This window comes from Hemibagrus wyckioides, linkage group LG13, assembly GCF_019097595.1.
Source record: "Hemibagrus wyckioides isolate EC202008001 linkage group LG13, SWU_Hwy_1.0, whole genome shotgun sequence".
Lineage (NCBI taxonomy): Eukaryota > Metazoa > Chordata > Actinopteri > Siluriformes > Bagridae > Hemibagrus > Hemibagrus wyckioides.
The window spans coordinates 12,218,519-12,237,192 of NC_080722.1; the positions used below are offsets into that span (position 1 = coordinate 12,218,519).

An 18,674-nucleotide genomic window follows, 5' to 3' on the forward strand; every position below is an offset into this window, starting at 1 on the left:
GATTTAGCTCGAAGAAAAGGCTCATTTGATTTGAACTATTGTGTTCTATCAAGCATCATGTTGCGGAAGATGTGTTTCGTAAACAGTGAGTATTAGGATAAGCCGCCAATCTGTGCATGTGCAGATTTACAGTCACCTTTTATAGCTTGAAGGGGAAAAAAATGAAACATCTTTACATCAGTATGCATGATATATGAGGTCAAAAGAAACTTTAAACTCACATAGATGATAGCTGCCAGCTGCCATCCTGTTCAGACAGAAAGCAGTTCATCAAAATTTAATAGCGCCGTCTGTAATATAGACTGTAGACTTGCACAGATGATGAAAAAGACAGGAGGCATGTGTCAAAACAGTGTGTTACTTGAAAGTGTGTTCAACCATGCAACAAAGGTGGGGCTAGCTACCACAATTTGCCAATTAGAACAAACCAGTATGAGGACTCTGTTGTATAATCTCTACACCATCCTTATTCATTTGCCTCTCAACCTCTGAGATATTTTTGTCTTCTTGTTTTCTGTTCTCTCATTCGTTCCTATTATTTACACCTGCTCTAATATTTCTTTCCCTCTCCTCCCTCCCTCTCTCTGACATCTTGGATGTAGTGCTTAGAAGTAATTTTATGTGTTTAATAACTTCCAGCTCCATAAAACCTCTTGTTAAGGCAGCAATGAGGTCTAGTCAAATGGCAACCATAAAAAGGGAGGGAGCACAGCAGAGAAGAGGTAGAGTGTGAGAAAATGGTCTTGGCTTTTTTTTTATTTTTTATGGACTCTCAGCTTTTAAAGGGATATCTATGTAAAATGACGAAGAAGCCAGTATGGACTTGAGTTTGAGCTTCTCGTGCGCTCTTTATAATGGACAGCTCCAGCTGAGAGTGTTACATCTGTGAGCTCCCACTATAATACCTTATCCAGCTCAGTCTCTTATCCAGGGAGGTTTTCCAGAAGTAGCCTTTCACTCAGGTTATTATTTCCAATTCTACTCAAGAACAGCCACAGGGAGGGGAAAACACAGCAGGATGCTGTCAATGAGCAGAGAAGAGCAGAGGAGAAGAGAGGAGAAAATTCTGAGATATTTAAGTATGGCGGGATCTCAAGCGGCTGGTTGGCTGTGGAGGAATAAGCCCAGAATCTGGAGAAGATGAAATAACAGACTGTATTGTGAACGAGATGAGAGCACACTCAAAGCCAGCCGTGGCGGGAGCAGAACCTCGGGGCCGCCACGTATAAAGCAGCTTGATTCCATTTGGAAGCAGCAATGATCCAGGGATGTTCTATTCTTACAACAGTGAAACGGTGCAACCTCATATCCTGCTATCGCACATAAGCAGGCTTTCTGACACATGCTCACACAGTGTTACTGTAGACTAACAGCACAGGCTTCTCTTTAAATAAGTCACCTACATCTGATAGGAAGGGAAAATTGCATCATAGATATCTCACAGGTGCTTTCCTCATGTCACCGGTTCATTCCCTTACACTCTTCCTGATATACAGGCACATCTAAAGTTACAAACACCTATCAGCAGGACTGTGGATGTCTGTTTGCACTCCACAGAGTGAAGAAACCCTGACTGAGTGGAGGACATTCCTGCACCTCAGGTGGACCCAGCAGCTAGTGAGATGTAAATATAACCTGGGCTGAAGAAAAGAGGAAACCTTGGCCCTGCCTTGTCCACAGGTCCAGGCTGAGCCCCAGGACTTTCCGGCTTCAGTGCTTTTGGCATCATGCCCAGATGATAGAGACAGGAGGAATGGACCAGGCCTTCTTTCTCTCTTACTTCATCCCTCTGAACCGTCCCACTATAGTGTGCTAGTGCTGGCACGGGTTTCGGAACAGGCCCATATGTCCACTAGTGAGAGATTGGCACCATACATCTGCTCATAGCACACCCCCCCACTAAGAGCTGACTGACCTGCACGATCTCTGCTCACACCTAATTTTTCCTATCTTCCACATTCTCTCTCTCTATCTCTCTTTCCCTTCCTTTTACTTCTTCTACAAATCTTTATTACTTAACAAAAATCTGCACAAATGTATACGCAATTACCCAAAATCACTAATAGGTGAAGTAAATATATATAAAAAGTAAGGAGCATATCACACACACAATGTTTCAGAGCTTTCTTCCTCAGCAGATAAATAATCAGGATCAGTTCTGAAGGCCCCTGAGAGCCCCATCACTTTCGCAGTTCACGGACACAAAACAAGGTTTGATTATCTGCCACAGTTACACATTTTTCCCTCCTTATCAGCTGGAATACACACAAGCCTGAATGCCTTAATCCCTCATATCAGCCATCTACAAAAGTAGAGTGGAAAAATAATAATCAAGCTTCTATAGTGATGTTATCATTAATACAAAAGAATATTTCTGTCTTTGTCTGGGTAGAGATTATGAGAATTCTTAATATGAATACTTGTTAATAAAGTGAATTATAAGGAGGGGGCATAACAGGGGACACCTGAAGTTTATTGGTATTAATGCCAAGTCAGATGCAATTTGTTTTCAGCACAATATGAGCATCAAATATGAATAACAGAGATGCTCAGCTCATACAAGATCTATCTATCTATCTATCTATCTATCTATCTATCTATCTATCTATCTATCTATCTATCTATCTATCTATCTATCTATCTATTTGGTTAATTACTTTATTGAATTAATCCTTTATCTTTTATTCATCATAAAACTTAAAACACTAGCCCAACTATGTTTGAGGCAAACAAAGAATTATTACTACCTATTACTGTGTATGAATACAAAAGTAGGAAGAAAACATAACAAAATTAATGATTATAGTGCTCATTTTTATAATGAAGCAGTGTATGCCTACACACTCATTTTCTTTCTGTCAACACAGCCCCATACTACCAGTTTGTGTGGAAGCTTTATACGAAGCTCTGCTCTAAATCAAAACATTTAGCCCTGGACTCAAGGGTCAGCATTGTATCATCTTCCATGGCACAGGGACACAAAGGTTGTCCAGTGGTTTCTATTTGATATCTACTTGGAAAAAAATATATATTAGATTTTCCCAGTAAAGGTAAATCTCTCCCTTGGGCTCAGGGATAGTCCAGTAAAGTGGTATAGCTGTGCAAATAAAAAGTCTCAGAGATGAAACTTCATAAGGACGTCCTTTCTTACAACGTGAATATACAGAGAAGGTGATACAAATAAGTGGGAAGTAGATTATATTAAACCAAGGTCACCACATGAAGTGAAAGAGAATCCAGAAAATGAGTAGGTTTTCCAATAGCATTGGTAATTGGCAATTACCCTCATTTTCAAAACACTTTTAATTAAGAAATCTGTCAGTATCTGTAGTTTTTAGTCAGTCTAGTTAGTCTTTTGTACATAATGAATGAATAGAGATAATCTATAATTCAGGTTGCCTTCTCACTTTATTATTATTATTATTATTATTATTATTAATAATAATAATAATAATAATAATAATAATAATAATAATAATAATAATAATATTACTACTACTACTACTACTACTACTAATAATAATAATAATTTATTTGTTTATTTTCCTAGATTACTATGCACATGTGTAATGGTAACAATCCCAGATTCATCTTTATTATTAGTTTTTGTACTGCTTTGATCAAAATATTTTACAGAACACACAATCACACTGACTTGAATAAGGTAATGATTTCAGGGCAAATACTGGCACAATTTTCCTTGCATCAACCCTCTACTGGGAATAAGGATTATTCTGGACCTCCGTCTCCCACGCTTCCCCCAGTCTGCTTTGTTTCTTCCTCCTCCTCCATCTTTATTCAGCAAACTCCTCCTCTCTCCTAACAAAGAAAATGTGTCTAAATGATACCTAACTACTATACTATTAGAAAAGCTGCTTACCCAAGAACACACAATCATGATCAGTGGTGTATTAATGTTACGAGGAACATCACTTTAAATCACACAGTAATATTCACTGCTATTTTGTCTTCATGATCGCACTGTGTAAATGTTCCTCATTTGTCCTGTATAGTCACTGAGCAAATTTTTATACAACACAGGACCATATATCTACATGCATGCGGCATATAGCTTGTCATTAATAATCATGTGCAGTGATGGCTTTTTTTTCTTGCTACAGAAAAAAAAAATCGATTTAACAACAGGTGTAAATGAATTCTTCATTGTTTTATTGAATAATTGGTGCAAGCTTGCATGGGGAACACTAGAGACATAATTAAATCTAAAGGCTAGCTGAATAAATGAACTTGGAGTGTGCAAGCTTGACAGATATTAATATCCTCCATTGCAATGTGGCGACGTCAGTAATAACCCATTCATTACCATAAAGTGTTCTTGGTCAGGACTTCAGAGATAAGACAGATCACAAGATGGGGAGAGGTACCTGTTTTCCTCACCTGTCCTGTTAGAGGTGAGTTTAATCTGAACATTACTTAAGGATATCTGGAGAATTACTACACAAACTGCTAATACTCATTAAAGCAAGAAGAAAAAGATCTTTTTATGGTCATGTCAGGTTTCAATTGCTGTGTTTGGCATGAGATGAGATTTTTGGTGCTCAATAAAGACAAGTCTGATGCAAGACTTAGAGTCTGTTACAGACGTCTTACTTCCAAGTGTGTGATGTGAGACAGACGTGTCTCGTGTCTCATGTTAGACATCTGCATTTAGATAAGGCCTGACATTGCACAGCTTTATTCTGGGAGAGTGAAAGAGGTGTGTCCACCTTTGTGTGAGGCAACATGGGAATGAGGCTTACCCCATGATGCAACTGCTCTTCTGGCATCGTCACACATTTCTGAATAACATACATACTCAAATAACACGTTAAAGTGAGAGAGAGAGAGAGAGAGAGAGAGAGAGAGAGAGAGATGAACCTTATTGTGAATCCAAGGCTGATAATGAAATACATAAATGCAACATCTGTTCCTTGTGGCGGTTTGTCCTCTTGCTTCTGTCCCTCATTTTGGTTTTGAGGTCAATGTATCTTTATTTTTTATTTGAAAACAAAATGCAGAGCAGTAGATGAATAATGGAAATGTAGAAGCCACCTTTTAATCTCAGCAGGCCTTCAGTACCATTCTTCAAAGCCAACTGAAGACCCCCCCCCTTCCCTTTTACAAACACACACACACACACACACACACATAGCCATTAGGCAGTGTTCTCCAATATGATTATGTGGATTGTTAAGTCAGGTTGTAGAGGTAATACATAGTAGGAGGTCAGCTAATGATCACACTGAACATGCAGTATAAATATATACACTACCAGTCAAAAGTTTGGACACACCTTCTAATTCCATGGTCTTTCCTGATGTTTATTTCTTTTTACATTGTAAAACAATACTGAAGGTGGCCGAAATACACAATAATGTCCTTTGAACAGTTGATATTGAGTTGAACAGTTGATATTGAGATATGTCTGCTACTGATGCTCTGTAAAGCCTTCATAATAGCTCTAATCTGAGGTGCTGTTAATTGGTGATTTCTGAGGCTGGTAACTCTAAATGAACTTCTCCTCTGCAGCAGAGGTCAGTTTTGGTCTTGCTTTACTGGGATGGTCTTCATGTGAGCCAGTTTCATCATGGTGTATATGTATAATCACACAATTTTGTACTTGAGATGTATCTATCTTCTATCTAAACAAACAATAGTGTATATGTTTAAAACCCATTATCAGTTATTGACATGCCCTTCCTTACTGTTTCCCTCTCACACAACATGCACATCTCAACACAAACAATTCTGATTGCCAGTCTGCTGACTATGTGTTCATTAAAGTGTTATCATGCAAGTAACACTTTTTATTCAATTAAGTAAATAATGACAGTCATATGATTTTATTATTAAGTAAACAATTAGTGGCATTTTCATCGCAACAGAGCCTGTTATATTAGGTATAGTTATTTTGTATAAGAAGAAGCATGGTATGAAAATCCTATAAAAAAAAAACAATACCTCTCTCTCTCTCTCTATCTGCTATTTGTTTTTGAACACAGTCTGGGAGAAGTAGTTTAGTAAATTTCCCAACCTCAATTTTTTTCCCCAACCTTTTTTCTTTGTACCTGCTTAGAAGTCCCGCAGCATCATTAAATAAGGCTATAAAAATGCATATTCCCAAGTTAAATGGACATCAATCTAGCAAACTTGCATTTATAATTTATCTATCGAATAAGCAATTTCTCAACTCTATGGCTAATTTGATTAATGACATGCAAATTACACTTATGCAGGGATATCAGAAGAGCTCCAAATAGAAATGTGATTAATCCAAAATACAACATCAAAGCTGTACAATCCGTGCAACGGGTTAAATAGAAATTTACAATGTAGGGCACAAGACTCAGACAATATATACGAGAAATGAAGCCCTTTCATTTCTCTCGCTCTCCCCCTCTCTTTTTCTCTTTCTCTCTCTAAATTGCTTGGGCAGTGCTACCAGAATAACATATGACTTTCATAATAAAACCACGGAAGCCCATGCAAATAAGTGTGAAATTGCAATATAATCATTTATGTAAATGAAACAGTGGTGTGGTGAAGCGTCATTATTCTCTCTACCCTCTTAGTTCTTGTTTTTGCGACAGAGAAGGAGAAAATTATTAGCATGAAAGAAACCGTGGTGAGGAAAAAAAAAACACTTTGATACTCAGTTAAAAATGAGTTTCCACTCCACTCTCTCAAAACAAAATATGCATATGTGGAATAGATCTGAATACATCCTTGATAGGGAAAACCTGGTAAAAAAAAACAAACAAAAAAAAAAGCTTGTCTTCACACTTGACCTGAATACTAGGAATGATTCTGGGCATTAGCACAGCTTTGCTTTTACATTGACAAAAGCAAAGAGTTTTAGACTGATGGCATTCTTAGGCCATGACCTAGTGAACCAGTATCAGGATGCATTCATTGATAGAGACTTCAAAGCAGTTCTGTAAGTTGCTCTGGATAACAGTATCTGCCAAATGCAATAAATGTAAATGTAGGAGAATACCTTCACAGAGTCATACTGTATATCAGTTGCACAATTATATGCATCACTTTTTAGCATGCAGGCTTGCAAAATGGTGTATTCATTCATTTTTTTTTTTTTAAAAAAGGTATTATTATTATTATTGTTGTTGTTGTTGTTATTATGATTATTTTTATTTTTTTCTTTTGTACCAAGTGCCATATGTGTTTTTTGAAAACAGTGACCTAATTACCATCATGAAACTTAAGTCTGAACTGAAAATTAAGTCACATTACTCAGTGTGAATCATGCATTTTACAATCATAGAATGTTAAGACAACAACAACAACAGCAAAAAAAGAAATAGTTGGTTTAAACTTTCTGTTAATTATAATAATCAATAAAAAATATGTATTCAAATAATAAAAACAGTCAAAATAATAAGTAGAATCATTGGGTCAGAATGGCATGATTTCCCTTAGTGTCGCATCAGGAGGGCCACTCATATCAGAAAACATGCAAAGGATTCATTACAGACATGCTCCTGGTGTCCTGCAAGGCTCAGTGCTTGGGCCTCTGACATCTCCTCTTTTGACTCTCCTCTTTATACCTGCTCTCATGATGATGTAAAATTTTCACAAGGCATTGACTATACAGCTATTCTAATGACACTCAAATATGTTTTCCCAGGTTACAGTTCATTGTTTAGCAAACTGAGCATTTCAGAGGTTCATCCCCTAAAGCTGCATTCCAGAAAATATAAAATGCTAGATATTTCTCAAAATGTACATCCACACCTTTTTAACATAGCACAAAACCATGGTTTAGTGGTTTAGTGGTCAGTTATTGTTCTTAGCACAAGTTGCAGACATTACTCAGCCATATTGCTTTCTCCTTTATGGCATCAGGAGGCCAGCAGTGAGGTCACCTGGATAATTGTTGACTCCTGGTACTTGCACCTGTCTGGTCTTCCTGCCTATAGGTCCTTACAACTGATATTGAATATGGCACCCCAACTTGTCTTCAGTCTTCCTAAGCTTTACTGGCTTCCTGATACTGTCCATGTTAGATTCCTTTGCCTTCAAAGCAAAAAAAAAGACCAGCTAGTGCCTTTTTGAAACAGTCAAATACCCAACAGTACCTTCACGCTCTGTAAGAAGGACCTGGTTTGACACGACACAGGGATCTCTCCAAGAAGCATGTAAGCTCCAGTAAACTCTTAGTGAAACCTAATAATAAAAATACATTATCTATTTATTATTTACATAATGTACTCATGTACCAGCACAGTGCTTTACCTTGTTTAGGATATATACTGGATATATACGGCAAATACTGCAAAACTAGAAGGAAATGTTCAAACTTAAATTTGTTGAAAATACTGCCAGAAATATGCAAAAATGCAAAAAAATAGGCCATTCCAAGTTATTAGCATTGTAAACACAAATTAAATGAGGCCATATGGACACTACGGTTTGAATTCTCTCCTCATTTATGGCTAAAAATTCTTTCCTCTCAAAATAGTACTGATAATTAGAGAGCTGTTATTGTTTCAAGTCTGGTGTTTTGTATTACTTGCAGCCAACCTCTTAAAATAGATTTGTTTCCTCTGAAACACCAGCATTATGTCTCTCGTATCTCTCAAATCTTATTAAAACAATGCAGGTACATTGGCAAACAAACACCATTTGGCTAATTCTGTGTCAGTCAATAAGTCCAAACTCATTAACAAAACTAGAGTGAGACACATTGATACTTGTAGAAATAGTTAACCCATGTAAGAATTCCCTCTAGTCTTGGACAAACGCTAAAAAATGTGTCCATCTTTTAAAAAATGGCATAGAACAATTCAAGTGGGTCCATCTGTAATCTGAAATTAGGATCTGAGTGACTACAGCAGCTACAATGCGATACACAATGAGACCATCTTGCTGCTCCGCAGGGGCACATAGGGATGCCTGAAAGGCAGCAGATCTACACAAGGGAAACAGCTGGCACAGCTGAGCGCCAAAGGCCCAGGCTGCCTGGGCTAAGCACAGTGGAGAGCCCAGATAGTGCCCACCTGTCTGGCCCTGGGCCAGCTCAGCTACATGCTACACAGCTAGCCAGCCATCTGTGCATGAAGCCCTCAGTGCCTGGATCCCAAACCACAGCTGGCTCTCATCGGAACTGAACCTGATAAAGTTCCAGTATCTTCTGGTGAGTGATGATACATACATCAGACAAATGTGTCTGGAAACCGAAGCTGCTGGGCAAGTGAGGAAGAGCGATCTGTAATCAGGCACTGGAGTGGAGAGCTGGCTGGAGTGGGAAAAAAAAACAATCAGCACACTAAAGCGATCAGATAATGCTTAGTGTTCATGTTGTGCTTCAGACCAGCGTCCACCGGGACAGCCTCTTGTGAATCTTAATCACAGAGTTTATTGCATTCCCAGAGTTTTCCTCCCCTCCTCTCGTCTAATTAAAAGTGCTGAAAATGTGCAAATGAACTTAAATGAAATTAGAAAGAATCCCCAGTTATCAGATGTGAGAAGCAGGTAGCGGTTTGAAAGATAGAGAGAGAGAAAAACAGAGAAAGAAGAGATGTTAATGATGGTAGAAGCAGGAGAAACAGTTTTTCTCCATAAAAGCCATTACCATAAGAGTATGAAGAAACACACATGCATAACAACATTCGCAGACTTTATGAAATCTTATTTTCTTTCAGTACGTCACTGTGTCTGTGCTTGTACTAACACAAGAAGGCTTCATTTTCAGCTTTGCAAATGTGGTCAGTGAGGATCCACCAGGGTCCCAAAATCCAACAGTAGCCATTAGATCACACCTTTGATCGACAGTGTGTATCTGAAGTGGGGATTTCCTGCATGTGGGAAAGCGGTGTGAACAGAGAGAGGGCTGACTCTTTCCTCCTAGCAAGCTCTTAAGCAAATTGCCATGTGCACAGACCTCCCCTGAATACCAATGCAGTTGTGGCAGTGTTCATTGACTAGACAGTGTCAGGAAACATTTGCGAGTATTTCAACTATTTTGTTCTCTTTCCAGGAACAACTAGTTTATATATTTGAATGACAAATATCCACATGTATACAACGATAATTACAAAGACCACTAAATCTCATAACTTGGCCTGAATAACACAAATCACTATGAAATGATTGGAATTATCTTGATAAATGTTACCCTCTTGCATTTTCTAATGTACATTAATTGATAAAGAGGTACATTCATAATATTAATTATTCTTGTCTCAGGACAACTCCAGAAATGTTTTGCATTTTTGATAAACGATGAGAAAAATTGATTGTATAGTTGTAAAAAATACATGCGAAATATCTTTCCTCTGACAAAACTCATTCTTCCAAATTGTATTTAATTAAAACGTATATAGTTTATCGCTCCCAGTCTACAGAGACGTTGGTTTTGTCTTTAACCAAATAAAAGGCTGCACTTGTCATCTCTAACCAGTGAGTAATGAATATAAAAATACTAAGCAGCTATTATAAATCATAAGCAGCTACATATACCATAATATAGCTGAAAAGACTGACCTCGAAGAGGACGCATGAGCATACTGCCCTGATTACAATGTGAAGACGTAAATAAATGAAAGACACGCAAACATTTTTTGCATGTTTGCATCACCCATTTTTCTCTCAATTCAACTACCGTTCACTAGGTAGCTCTCACCTGTAACATGAAAAAAAGGAGTATGTGGTCAGTCAGATTTACGGAAAGATTCATGTATAGTTTACATAAGAATATTACATTTCCCAACAAAATGGAATTACTTATACTAAACCCAATTTAAACAAATATCTTAATTAATAGATTGAATAATGTAAGCGTGATCAATTCGTGCAGTATTAACATAAACTCATTATACTGTGAAATCTCATGAGGATGTTGGCACTGATTGGAACCTATATGCCTATATTAAATGTCGGGGCTTGAAATATGTATAGCAGAATGTTTGGTGCAAATACTAACATTGTTGGTTTGATTCTCAGCTTTATTTTTTATTATTTAGGGCTTTGAAAATATGTACTCTATTAATATTGGATGTATGAAAATGAATTGTGTTAATATTCAGTCAATTCAATCCTGTGAAAGGGATGTACACATTTTAATTAAACAAATTCAATGAGCTTTTTTTTTGTGTACCAACCAGGAAGGGTGGATACCATGCATGTGCTATCTTTGAGACACATGAACCTAGCCACAACATCTTTTAAACTGCTATGTCATAGGGCAACTGAACAAGACGAAAGTGCTATCTGCCCCGTTCCACATACAAGGGCTCACAGTGTCACTCTGAAGGATGGGAGATACCATTCTACCCAGAGAGCCAAGCAATTTTATTTACTTTGGAATTCTGGCTAGAGATTGCTGTGGCATTGTTAGTATTTGAACTTGCAATCTTCTGATGATAAGGATAGATTTTTCTGTTCTGCCACATGGGAGTCAGGAAAAGCAACTAGACTTATACTGTAAAATATGGAGTTTTTTTGATGCTTGGTAAGCGCTTCAATTTGGTAGTGTGGTAGGATATTTTAGTCAAAGCATGGATGCATCTGCCAAAAGGTGAACACATGGTGATAAGTTATGGGAACTTGAATTAAAAAAAAAAAAAACCCTGAAGATACTGAAGAACATAAACAAAGAAGAATATTACACATTTGTTAGATAATGAGATGGTGAGACTGTACCAAATAGTATTTGTGTTATTCACTTTATCTTTTGCTATTTTGGATGAATGGTGTCAATAATTCTGGAGCTGACTGTAAGACAGCTCTATATTCAGTGCAGTGGATTTGCACCGTTCTGTTATTCCAGATCCAGCCTAAAATCAGAAGACAATACAGCATTGTGTTGAAGGGTAATAATCTGCTGCTCCAGCACTCTATAAGTGCAAACTTCCATTCGCTTCTATTATTCTCACCCAGTTGTTTTATTTACTTCTCTGTCCTTTGCAAAATCAAAGAAGTTTCAGGCTCCTCAGGTCTCCATTGATGTCTGTGAAGTGGGGTGATTTGAATCCCCTCACCACCCCCATCTCTCTTGCTGTCCTCCAAGGGATACGGAAAGCAGTGCAGGCAGGCGAGAAGGCAAGTTCTGAGGAGCATGTGAACATCAATGGAGAGATGTGGTTTGAAGGGAGGGGGACACATTCCAGAGAGAGGATAGGGGATAGAAGGGGTGCACAGGGGGTTTATCAGAGCAGCTACCATGTCCTCCACACAGGACAAACACTTCCGCTCATTTAAATGAGGACCCTACTGTCTTCAGAGAGACACAAAAACTAAAGGAGTAAAGGATTCTGTCCTGGTTCTGTTAGATTACATTTCTGCTGTTGTTTTTTTTTTTTTAACTGAAACGAATTAGCCTTTCAAAAATGACTGTCTAATGATCTGTTGTCAGGCGCAGCTTTAGAGATGAGGATCTCATGGTACTTGTAACAGTTTATATCACTCAAGTCCAGTACACTCTGTTTGTTCCACTCTACCTTGAAAAACCTTTAAAAAAGTATTACACAGATGGAGCACAAACAGAACTTTTTAGCATCTATAGAAACTTTTTTTGTGTTAAAATAAAAAAACAAAGCATTAATGTCACTACCTGGATACTTCATTAAGTCCTTTTTTCTGTTTTCTACAGACGAGTACAATTCACAACACTAGCAGTTCTCTTTAGGCGACACATCCCTATGCTAATGAGTCTAAGTCTAGTGTTGACGCTGCAGGATATGTTAGCAAACACTTAACCCTTCAAGGGAAAACACCACAATCCATCAAAAAACCTATTTCAAATGCCAATTTGGGAAAAACAAGTGAGGAAAAAACACTCTCAATAACCTCTCATGACAAATTAGATGTTTAAACCGGTCTCCTATTCAGTACCATGCGCTCAGCTCACAGATTATTTTATAAAGTATAGAACAGAGAGAAAGAGCATTTTTTTGTCTAAGTTATTAACACAGTCAGAAAAAAAAAACAAATTATGGAAATGTTACATGAACTTGAGATGTGAATTATAATATGATTTCACACATGAAATTGATGTGGCTTTTAAAAACTTCACATATCATGCTTGTCACATGTAATGGGCTTTTCAAATGCAATCTTTTAACATGATTAATTTATTTCCACATGTGAATTTTCATGAATTGTTTATGATAATATTTAATTATTTCACATAGTTTATTTTATTTATATAATTTATTTTCACATATATATTTTTTTATACGATTCATTTATTTTCACATGTGATTTCATGATTTATGCATTTTCACATATGATTTTTTTTTTCATTTATATTCATATTTGATTATATTCACATTATATTCCCCCCCAAATCATTTTCAACTATTAATCCCTTTTTTCCCCCACAGGATTAATTTGCCTTTATTACCTTTTTTTGCCTTACTACCTTTTTATTTCAAACGATCCATGTATTTTTACCTGTAGGGCTTGCAGTTTCAATTTCAAGATGCGGTTTTCTCACACGATCCCATACGTAAAATTAACTTTTACCCGCTTTTCACATGGAAATTATATTAATTATATAATTATTAAATAATTATTAAAATATTTAATATTAAAAATATGAATAAATATTTTAATAATTATTAAAATATTTAATATTTAGTCATGTGAAAATGGACTTTTACCCACTTTTCACATGACACATAAATATTATTACATGAAAAACGTACGATCACATATAGTATTTTATTTTACTCAAAGTGAAATTTTAAGCCTTTCACAAAATAAATTCAAGACCTGAACGAATGCAGATTTGATAATCTCCACTCTCAGGACTTTGGCCTAAAAGAACTATTTCAGCAGAATTAAGTGAAGCCTCTCTCATTGAGCAATCTATTACAGTTCAGGAAGGAGAATTATCCCACAGGGGCAGGGTGCCTGGATTCCCAGCCTCTGTTCCCACCGTTTCCTGGGAGAATCCCCAGTACTGCTTCTCACTAACAGCAAAAATCCTGCTCTGATTTACTTTGAGTTGGTGTGGAGGGCAAATGAGCACTTATCTCTCCTAGGAGACTTTGTTTAGACTCCAGCAAACTTCACAAACATGCTCAAATCTGCTCTTTTTAACTAAATTTGGTTTCTTAGAGCCCTCTTATAACAGAATGCATGCTGTTGGCAAAATAGCCACCAAGAGATGGGTGTGAGGAGGAAGCAATAAGAGACACCTCAAGAGGATAAAGTGCTGAGGTGATAGAGACTTAAAAATGCTGCAGTGTGTTTCAGTTAACTCGACGCAAGTCCGACTGCACCGGGAAGAGCTATACCGTGTTCAATTACACGTCAGCAGTGAAGGTCACATATCATTGTTTTTTGTAACGCACTGTACAAAGATGGATGGGTCTGCTGATAATGTTTAACTATCTAATCTCACAGGGGGAACAGCAAGTGTGAGATTAAGGAGCTCCTCTCCTTGAAGGCCCTTGACGAAGTGAGCCCCCTTATTATTAGCCATTGGCGCTGGTGTCTCTCAAGCATTAACTCCCATCTCTTATGCAGTCTGCAGCAAGCGTTCAGCGAACGTCCCGGCAAAAATGAAAGCGCAGTCTTGCGGTGATGAAAAGACTGAGCAAAGGGGGGATCGCTGCTCGAAGAGTCGTAGTGGCTGCTTAGCTGTGTGCCTCATTTAAAAGTTCCCATCGTGACTGAGATACCCTCTCTCCATGTCAAAAAGGTGTGGGAATGCCAGACAGGAGACACAGTTGCTTTACAAGACACTTGCAGCTCAGCTTGATTAAATCATGCTGCCCATGAGGATAGCATAAAAGCCATGCTAGTATAGACACCTGCTTTAATGTGGTAAGTAGAGGCAATGGTTTACTTGTAATTAGCCTGATGTCTGGTACAAAAGCTTCACACTGGTGTTGGATGAGTTTTGTTTACTGTTTGTATTACTTTCCTGTCCAAAAGTACTAGTGTACTGGGGTTAGGGTTCCTAAAATCATTGTTAATACACTGATGGTGGCTGAGGAATCCCTGTGAAGAAGCACTTCACTTCACATTTTTACGCTGTTCTCTGTGCTGTGGTATTCTTTACTGTGTTCCGTCATTGTTTACACATGAGATTTAGTTGTTTTTTTTCTACCATTTTTTCCCCTATATTTTTCACAATTCATTTATTTTCACATGTGATTACTCATGAATCATTTATATTCATATTTGATTATTTTCACATGAGATTTATTTTAATTATATCATTTATTATCACATATATTTTTCACATGATCGATTTATTTTCACACTATTTCATGATTTATGCATTTTCACATAATTGTTTTCAGATGACTAACGATTACATGTGCTGTGCATCATGCTGTGTTTGTCATTGAGTATGAGGATAATGAGTTTTTTGAGATTTTTCATCTGCTCATTGGCTGGGGTAGTGAATTTATTGCACCTACAAGGGTTACATGACTTTTCACTACAGTACATTTCTCCGGTTTTCCACCAATAGGAATTTTAAGGGCATTATATTGTTGTGCTTCTGTCTGTAGCTGGTAGAGCTGGAGTCTGGTCTCAAGACATTTTCTGTATTGACCTGGACTTGTCTTGGGCTTACTGGCATTTACTCGGACTTGTCTCGCTCTCGAGCACTGGTCTCATTAAATATGGGCTTGGTTTCGACAGAAACTTTATAAAAAATAATGCTTATGTTGTGGTGTCTTATTAGTTATCACAAAGTATTTTGAGTTGTAATGCAAGGGAGTGAGGGGCGGTGGTGGTTTACAACTTAACAAAGCAAACTAAATACACCAAGCACGCTTTAGCTGATTAACCATATCTGAAATATAGGATGAATGTTGTGTAGGTTTTTCTGATAACCTTAATCATGTGTGTGTTAATGTCTGATGCCAAACATTGAAAAAGTTTTATATGTATATGAATGGATCACATGGATATTAGTTTGACTTTGTTGTACATTAGTTATATTTGACTTGTGTTTATAAGTTTAAGTTTTGACATTGTAAGCAAATACAGGTGCAGTGAGGTCATGTGAGCTTTTAGTATTAGGTAGATAATTATCATAGAGTTGGACAAAACAAAATATGATAATATGACACACCAAAAACCTTTGGACAATGAATAGATCTTTCACTGACTATGCTGCAAATAAATCCTGATTAATGGAATTTCCATGTAGTGATTTAACTTTAAAAATGTAAGGTCCTTACTGTTAATTGTCTATAGTAGAGTATCCATGGTGTGGCTATGTAGATGTTGGATGCTAACGTGTGATACTAGCTTTCACTTTGGTAAATTACTTTAATAATAGACTTTTAGATATTTCTAGTCAATAGTAAAACATCTCTCTCACCTCCCAGGACCTGTGTCTCTGAATAATTAGGCACTATCACTAAAGTGATGCAAACAAGAAAAGCATAAAAAAGTTTAACATTTTAGCAAATACTTGATTCCAGGATGGTTTTGCTACATAAGCACAAGCTATATAAACTACTGCAAACTTAGCTGAACTGTTCAGCTGCAAATAATAAGAACTGTAGCTTTGAAACCAGTTAAATGGCAAAAAGTGCAGTTGTATCTGTAAACATGCAATAAATTTTTAAATAATATTTTAAGTATTGATAATGATTGAGAAATAACTTGTCAGTTACAAATATATGTGAGTGGCTGAGTATTTGCTGAGCAGATACTGTATGTCACCTTGATATTATCTCCGAACTTGACACTTGCACTAATGCATACTGTGCACCTTGTCTAGATTATACTATACTCCTGTAGACCTTTGGACATTTTTGAGCGTTTCGAATCTCTTGTCTGCACTTTATTAAATACCTGCAGTCATAACCCTGCTCTTTTCATTTTTGCTTTCCATGGTAATCTCTCTCTCTCTCTCTCTCTCTCAAACACACATACTTTATCATCTGATAAATAATTTGCTCAAATTTGTATTCTTGTCTTATGGCTATTAATTATAAGTGAGTTTTTTTATAGTTCCTTCTCTCTCTGCTCAGAGAGTAGTATTGCTCGTTGTTACAGTAGCTACTAGCTACTTTTTTGTGTTATAACAGCCTTGCTTTTTTCTGCTTGCAGCTGTTGGAAATTCCTGTAATGGTATATAAATAGGGCCCCAATAATAGTTTAAGCCTTGGGGCATCCAAAACCCTAAGCCCAGTTGCTTTTGATCTCAGTTTTGACTTGGTCTTGCTTTCATTTGGCCTTGACTTGATCTCAAACCCCCTCAAGACTGTTGACTGAAACCCTGAAACTGTTGAGCTGCTCTGTTGACTCAAACCCTGTAACTAGTAATCCTAGTAAGTAGTAGTTATTTTATCGTTTTAAATAAGTACTATTTACTCTTATCTGACCCTGTTCTGTTTGACCCTGTACTAGCATGAGGACAGCGATGGACACTGCAAAGCAAGTTGCTCTGGATAAGGGTGTCTGCAATTGTGTGTGCAAAGTATATATATACTGCCATTCAACAAAATGTTTTCTATATATAATTCAACAATGTAAGTAAGGGATATATTGTTGAAGAAGAATAATTGCGTGTTTACACCTACAAACATTTATTTTTCATTCCAGCAACAACACAGGTCATGTTCACAGCTGGAACAGTTCAGTACATTCTAACATCAAAACAACCTCCCAGAGTGTAACTGGGAACTGCCCAGGTATATCAAAGAGAACTGATGCCAATATATGGCTTAAAAAATGAACTGAGAAGACTGTTTCACTTCAAAGCTTTCTATGAGCTACTCATCTACATTTTTACATCTTCGACAGGAAAATGAAATATATTATAAGACAAATCTAAACTAAATATAGTGTAAGTAAAATGTGACACGCTGAATTTTTAATTAAGATCGATATGTGGCCGAATATCCACACTTCTGTTAGCCATGTTGTTAGGGGGAAAAAATGGCAGCTATTTTTAAATCCAGGTTTGTGAGGGGAATATGTGTGTTATTAATAAGTGTTATCATATAGACCATTTTAATTTTTATATTTGAAACAATGAAAACTATTAAACATACTAAAGGGAAAAATGTTTGAATTTAACCATTACGGTGCTGACACAGACAATGCTCGAAATTGATGCCCCAATCTTGCTTCAACACAACACATTTTAGTTTGTCAATCCAAGGTACGTACTGTACAGTTCACTCAATGACTGAAATGTTTTCATTAAATAAAACCGTCATCCATTTGTAAACTCCCTTTCCAGAGTACTATAACACCTTGTTCCCAACGAAATATGCAATTTCAAGTGGAATTCTCTACAACTGTGAATGTTTAACATTTATTGTTCTTCTTTATACCACAGCGCGATTGAATGCTTGAATCTGAATAGTCAGAAGATTTCTTTATTATTCTTGTATAACAGCATGCGTTGGAAAGTAGTTCCAGCTATGTACATGAACAATACGTTAATATTAATGCACTCCTTCTAATGTGTTTTTTTGTTTCTATAGTAACAGCTCTCACTGCACACAGGATTATTGTACTACATAATCTAAGATTAACAATAAAGGGTACCTTTTTTTCAACAAAATAAAACCTGTAATCTTTAAATGTAGGAGACATTCATTATGGAACGAATCTCGGGTATAAGCACTTTGTATCAGTCTTCCAGCTCAGAAAAAATCTTCAGAACAAAGGGGTTTACATTTTCTGGTTTCGCAGTCCACAACATTAAATCTAACAATAAACCATTC

General features: G+C 36.9%; 1 protein-coding gene across 9 annotated transcripts in view; it reads right to left on the reverse strand.

Moving 5' to 3' along the window:
- rbfox3a (RNA binding fox-1 homolog 3a) overlaps window positions 1-18,674 on the reverse strand; it is a 320,348-nt gene that overhangs the window by 208,799 nt on the left and 92,875 nt on the right. The window contains exon 4 of one of the 9 annotated variants that reach the window (XM_058406810.1): window positions 222-247. The exons of the other annotated variants lie outside the window; for them this stretch is intronic. The gene's annotated coding sequence lies outside the window, so the exon portion shown is untranslated. The remainder of the gene's footprint in view (window positions 1-221; window positions 248-18,674) is intronic. 9 annotated transcript variants of the gene reach the window in all.